We start from the raw sequence: 7,392 nt of genomic DNA, 5'->3' as shown, positions 1-7,392 counted from the left end.
AGGGTTTGAACTCACAACCTACCGACCTAAGGGCGGACACTCTAACCACTAGGCCACTGAGCAGGCATTTTCTAGCATTCTAGGATTCGAAATGCATATCATTGCAGGTGCATCCGTGACCAATGTTGGCGATCTGGTCTGATGGTCCGCATGTTTAAGTTGAGCATCCAATACAAATGTTGACAGGTTTAATTAAGGTGAAGTGTATGAAGGTGGCCATTCTTAGCCTGTGTTTGTGTGCGCTTGAAGGCACAAAGGCAGACATGCTCTAATAACCCAGACTGAATTTTAATTACATCCTAGTGTCCCTCCCTCGTCCCGGGATCGACAGCATGACCTCAAACTGCTGGCTCTTCTTACAATGAGAGCCTGTCCGTGCAGCAAAGCAACTCTCCTGCAACTATTCCGTCTTTGTGTTGGCTGCCAACAGGCTTTCAGATTGTTTTGTTTCAGTGATTGAAGTTTGAGGCAAAAGAAATTGAGGTGTTGTCATGGTACTCCTGTCATTCTGGATTAGTTTTGTCTCAGCAGGGTTTGATAGGTGCTGACAGCCATTTATAGCTTTCACAAGCTGGAGGAACATACGCTTCCTTTCTGCATTTGGATTGATTGATGCATTTGCAAACACACTTTTTTTCTCTGTCACTAAACTCCCTGCATGTTGATAGAATTAGTGGCAACATGCATGTCAAGTGTTCATTCTTCTTTGTTGTCACCTTTACATTGAGGAGGATTTATGAATGACGACAAGCATTTCCATTCATAAAAATCTCTGTTCTTCCCAGCCTGCATGTCTTTTTTACATGAGCTACATTCTTTGTAGTTTACATTCCTGTTACCAGGTAATGGATTGTGCTGGAAGACACTAAACTGGACAGACAGGTTGCAGTTTCAGACACACGCGATGCTCTATATAATTTCCTTCCAGGCACGCACGTTTGCACACATGCACACCTGCTTTCTAGCAATTTACGACAAAACGTCTGTTCTCCAAATGATTGTGCATGATGCATGAAAAGAAGGCCTTGGCCATGACGGCAGTTCATGCAGCAGATGGGTGCTTTGTGGTAAGAAGAGCTATTAGCCAGCTATTATTACTGTGCATTCATTGCAAGTGGCGGCTTTGCCACATAGCTGTGTTGCATGTGTCTTCTCACGAAAAGATCGTGCAGCCCTTTGAGACACCCGTGATTTAGGGCTACATAAATAAACTTTGATTGATTGATTGATTGATGTTTAACGCTGCTGGTCTCGTTATGCCTGATGGCTCGACACCATTACAACAGCCAGTAGCGGCTCCAGCCGTGTTTGCTGCAACAGTGAAACTCCTGGAGTTCTGGCTGCATGATTCTGAGCCCTGGTTCCAGCATGTGGAAGCCCAGTTTCGGCTTTGAGGGATTACAACAGATGAAACACAGTACTACCATGTTGTCTCTGCTCTGGATGCTCAAAATACGCGGAGAGTTATGGGCGTGCGGGATCCTCCGGCAGCAGACAAGTACGGTGAGTTAAAGACTTTATTGCTGCGGCTGTACTAACTGTCCGACGCTGAGCGAGCTGACGGCCTCTTGTCTCTCAATGGCTTGGGGAACAGTAAGCCTACCGAGCTGATGGAGAATATGCTCACATTGCTCGGTTCCGGGGATGCATCGTTCCTGTTCATGCAGTTGTTTCTACATCAGCTGCCGCCTCCGGTAGGCACGGCGCTCGCCAACTTTTCGCTAATCGCCACAAAGGACTACCGAGGTTTGGCTCAGGAGGCAAGCAGGATTCTTCTGGCCGCTCACCAGTTCAGCATTCAAGCCCTGCTGCCCGAACCGACCTAGAATGCACGGGAGAATCTCGTGGCTACAGTGTCAGATCATCGTCGCAGGGAGGCGAAGTTTTGCATTTACCACCGCCGTTTTGGGACCAAGGCAAAGCGCTGTGTGCCGCCTTGTGCTTTCCCAGGCCAGGGAAACGCCAGGGCCATTGCTCAATGGCAGCAGTGAGCACGGGCAGAGTGGATAAGCTGCTGTTTGTCAGGACAGCTTGTCGGGCCGTCGCTGGCTGGTGGCCTCGGGCGCACGGCGGAGTCTCCCACCTACATTGACCGTGGACGCGCTGGAAGATGGCCACGGGCGCCCCCTGACCGCCACCAATGGGATCGGCATCCGCACTTTTGGCACCAGGTCAGTGACAGTTTCGTTATCGCCTTTGAGGCCGTACCTATTCTGGGGGCAGAATTTTTGTGTGCAAATAGACTGTTGGTGGATGTCTCGAATGGCCGTTTATTTGACTATTCCGTACACTCTACACCTAGCCAGCATGCTTGCTGTAGGGGATGTTTATCAATGGCTTCTCACTGAGCTTCCAGAACTGACTGTACCAACGTTTTTGGCAGCAGTCGCAATGGTGGAGCACTTCATCCCTACAGTGGGCCCGCCTGTTTTCGCCCGGGCACGGTGGCTTGACTCTACTAAACTGGCCCTGGTACAGCAGGAATTTGCCACTATGGAGAGACTGGCGATTGTACAGCGTTCCAACAGTCCTTCGCCTCTACCTATGGTACTGAAGGCTGGTGGGCTGTGGCAGCCTTGTGGTGACTTTTTGCCGACGGAATAATGTCACCACACCGTACCATTACTCCATCCAATACATACAGGACTTTTCTTAACGGTTGGCTGGAGCGTCTATTTTCTCGAAGGTAGATTTGGTGCGTGGCTACCACCAGGTACCTGTACATGAGTTGGACATACCTAAGACTGCCAAAATAACTCTTTTTGGATTATTTGAGTTTTTGAGGATGCCATTTGGCCTGCGGGGGGCAGCACAGACTTTTCAGCAGCTCATGGACTCTGTTTTAAAGGATTTACCATTTTTGTTTGTTTATTTAGACGGTATTCTGGTGGCCAATACGTCAGCCGGGGAACATTTGAAACATTTACGGCTGCTGTCTAGCCAGTTGAACGAACATGGCCTGATTGTTTGGAGTAACAGACATTGACTTTCTTGGCCACCAGGTGTTCTCGCAAGGTGCTGTTCCCCTGCCCCTGTCAATTTTTATAACTGCTTCATTGCACGTGCAGCTCATTTCATGCACACCCTGCATGAGGCATTAAAGGGGAGGAAAGGTTCACAGGAGGTGAACTGGTCCCCTGACAAGCTGCAAGCGTTCAGAAACGTAAAGTCTTCTCTGGCCAGGGTTACCTTCCTTGCTAGCACATCCCTCCTCTACTGCTTCTTTGGCTCTCACTACTAATGCCTCAAATGTAGCCATGGGTGCGGTTTGCGAGCAGTGGGGACATAGCAGCCTCTTGCTTTCTTCAGCAGGCAACTCAGGTCAGCTGAAAGGAAGTACAGCATGTTTGATAGGGAACTCCTAGCTTTGTTCCTGGCGACCCGCCATTTCAGGTTCCAGTTGGAGGGTCGCAATTTCACCGCTTTTTGACCACACACCTCTGACTTTTGCCATGGCTAAGACCTCAGACACATGGTCTGCCCGCCAGCAATGCCAGCTTCTCAAACTATGGTACATGTACCACAGGGGCTCCATCCAGTGGTACGCCAAAGAATCACTTGATTAAAGTACAGTGTTTTATTTTCTAATATTCAAACACAATGTTATTGTTCAAAATGTGTGTGATGTTACAGTGACCAAAAATATTAAATAAACTTGTAAAATAAAACCTTGATTTGATTTTAATGAATACTTAGGCCTACAACGCTACTGAACTTTAATGTTAGTCATTATGGTGGTACTTGGAGAGCCAAGTTTTTTCTAATGTGGTACTAGGTGTTAAGTCTTGGCAAAAATGAGGACTCAGATGCAGAAGAGAGACAATTGACTCAGATTTTATTTAATTAGTTTTCTTTGCTATCTCTGGACAGAGTGATTAAACAAAGTGGCTATAAAATCTATCTATGATATACTTGAGTAACAAGAGGATGTGTAGCATAGGACATAAGGCAATAAACAGAAAATCACTCCATAAGGAGGAAAAGGGCAATAGCAAAATTTCTATACAAGTCTAATAACAAAAAACCAACAATCTATGATAATCTACAAAAAGATAATTTCACTCATGAAAAGAAGTCGAGAAGCTATAAACAGAAAATATGTTACAAAGAGTTGAGAAGCCTGCAAACTAAAAGCGCTCCAGAAGGAGGGAAAAAAAAGAAGACAAGGCACTATGAAAATTGATACAAAAAGACTTGACCAAAAAAACTTTAGCAAAAGAAAATCACTCTCTCAGAGGAAACAAAGAAATCAACAAATAAAGTGAGACAATACTTATCAAGGCTGTGGACAAGGCTGTGGACAAGGCTGGAGATACGTAGCGAGACGATATACTCTGGCAACAAGACAGGGGAAGACGAGGACTATATACACATGAGGGAGGGTGACACAGGTGGACACAATCAGGCAATCAGGAGAGACATCAGACCAGTGACACAGGAGGAAGGGCAAGTGGCCTGAAACGAGAGGATTAGAATTTTCAAAATAAAACAGGAAGTTTGCCAGACAACCCCAAAACAGGACTTCCCTCACCACGATGTGACAGTACCCCCCCTTCTATGGCCGACTCCCGACGGCCCAGACTGTTCAGGGTGGTCTCTGTAGAAGTCCCTGATGAGAGTGGGGTCGACAATGTGGCGGGAAGGAACCCACTGTCTCTCTTCAGGTCCGTATCCTTCCCAATCCACCAGGAATTGTCTGCCCCGGCCCCGGTTGCGCACTGCCAACAAGCGTTTAACTTTGTATACTGGTCCACCTTCAATTACTTCGGGTGGTGGAGGGGACGTGGTGGGTGGGACCATGGTGCTTTCTTTGACTGGTTTGACCTGACTGACGTGGAAGGTGGGATAGGCGCGGAGGGATCGGGGCAGACGAAGCCGAACCGCTGCAGGTCCGACGAGCTTGGTAATTGGGAATGGACCTACAAAGCGGGGTGCCAGTTTCTTTGATGTGACCTTGAGATGTAGGTCCTTGGCTGAAAGCCAGACTCTCTGACCGGGTTGGTACTTAGGCGCAGGTCGTCTCTTGCGGTCTGCCGCTCTCTTCATCCGATCTCGTTGTCTGATCAATACTTGACGGGCGGCTGCCCAAATGCGGTGACAATGTCGGACCATGGCATGGGCGGAGGGGACCGACACTTCTGACTCATTCTCTGGAAAGAGAGGGGGCTGGTACCCTAAGGCACAATGAAAGGGAGAGAGGCCAGTGGCTGATGTAGGCAGCGAATTGTGCGCATACTCTACCCAGACCAGGTGTTTGCTCCATGTGGAGGGGTTCTGGCAGACCAAGCACCGGAGGCCGGTTTCCAGCTGCTGGTTAAGTCGTTCGGTCTGGCCGTTGGCTTCCGGATGATATCCTGATGTCAGGCTGGCCTTGGCTCCAATGAGTCGGCAGAACTCCCCCCAGAACCGTGATGCAAACTGAGGTCCCCGGTCTGAAACAATGTCTTTGGGAAATCCATGAACTCGGAATACATTAGTCATCATAGTCTCTGCCGTCTCCTTGGCGGATGGTAATTTAGGCATAGCGATGAATCTGACCATTTTGGAGAATCTGTCGACCACAGTGAGGACGGTGGTGTTACCTTGTGAGGCCTGTAACGAAGTCCATCGAGATGTCTGACCACGGTCTGGAGGGGATGGGAAGCGGCTGGAGAAGTCCCATGCGAGACCTGGAAGACGTCTTGTTCCTGGCACAGACCGAACAGGCCTCTACGTACTCCCGGACCTCCGTCTCCATGGCTGGCCACCAGAACCGCCGGGAGATCACAAACACAGTTCTTTTAACTCCCGGATGACACGAAAGCAGCGAGGTGTGAGCCCAATGAATCACCCGGGGACGCAGCTCAGTGGGGACAAACAATCGATTAACAGGACATCCCCTAGGTGGCGGGGCCACACCGTTAGCTTGCTTTACCTCAGTTTCTATTGGCCAAGTTACCGCTCCTACCACACAGTTCAGTGGAAGGATGGTCTCAGGTTTCTTGGCCTCAAGCTCGGGGTCGAATAATCGTGACAAGGCGTCTGGCTTGACGTTGCGGGACCCCGGCCTGTAGGAGAGCGAGAAAGAAAAGCGATTAAAAAAAAGCGCCCACCTGGCCTGGCGAGAGTTGAGTCTCTTAGCCTTCTTTATGTATTCCAGGTTCTTGTGATCTGTCCAGACGATGAATGGGTGTTCGGCCCCCTCGAGCCAATGCCTCCATTCCTCCAAAGCGAGCTTCACCGCCAGCAACTCCCGATTGCCGACATCATAGTTTCTTTCAGCTTTGGACAGCCGCCGCGACAGAAAGGCACAGGGATGCATCTTCCCGTCCTGCTGAGAGCGTTGAGACATCACTGCTCCAACTCCTTCATTAGAAGCATCCACCTCCACGACAAACTGGCGCTGCGGGTCCGGAATGGTGAGGATGGGCGCTGAGGTGAAGCGGTGCTTGAGCGTCTGGAATGCCCTCTCTGCCTCTGGAGACCAGTGGAACCGCACCTGGGTGGAGGTAAGAGCATGGAGAGGAGCAGCTATTGCGCTGAAGTTTCTGACAAACCGCCTGTAAAAGTTAGCAAATCCCAAGAATTGCTGAACTTTCTTGCGGCTGTCAGGTGTCAGCCAATCGGCCACAGCGCTAACTTTAGCCGGATCCATCTGCACTCTTCCAGGGGCTACAATGAAGCCCAGGAAGGAAACAGTGTCGGCATGAAAAACACTTTTTTCAGCTTTAACATATAGATCATTGTCTAAGAGTCTCTTTAAAACCTGATTTACATGGTCTTGGTGAGTGTCACTGTCAGGTGAATAAATCAATATGTCATCAAGGTAAACATAGACAAAATGGTCCAGGAAGTCTCTTAGTACTTCGTTGATCATGGCTTGGAACACGGCCGGGGCATTGGTGAGACCAAAAGGCATGACTCTGTATTCATAATGACCATTGGGTGTGTTGAATCCGGTCTTCCACTCGTCTCCCTCTCTTATTCGGACCAGATGGTAAGCGTTGCGTAGGTCCAGCTTGGTGAATATTTTAGCCTGTTGGAGTTGGTCGAAGACAGTAGACATGAGGGGAAGAGGGTAACGGTTCTTGATGGTAATGTCATTCAGGGGACTGTAATCGATGCAGGGCCTTAACGACCCGTCTTTCTTCTTCACAAAGAAGAACCCTGCTCCTGTTGGCGATGATGACGGGCGAATCAAGCCAGTTTCCAGTGATGCCGAGATGTAATCGTTCATCACAGCTTTTTCTGGACCAGAGACAGAGTACAGACGCCCCTTGGGAATTGTGGCCCCGGGCAGTAGATCGATGGCCCAGTCGTAGGAACGGTGGGGTGGAAGTGACAGGGCCTTGGTCTTGCTGAAGACTTGTCGTAGATGGTGATAACATGGGGGGACAGAATTCAGGTCCGGAA

This window comes from Nerophis lumbriciformis, linkage group LG02 (genome assembly GCF_033978685.3).
Source record: "Nerophis lumbriciformis linkage group LG02, RoL_Nlum_v2.1, whole genome shotgun sequence".
Taxonomy (NCBI): Eukaryota; Metazoa; Chordata; class Actinopteri; order Syngnathiformes; family Syngnathidae; genus Nerophis; species Nerophis lumbriciformis.
The sequence above is the reverse complement of the archived record's forward strand: the minus strand, read 5'-3'. Positions refer to the sequence as shown.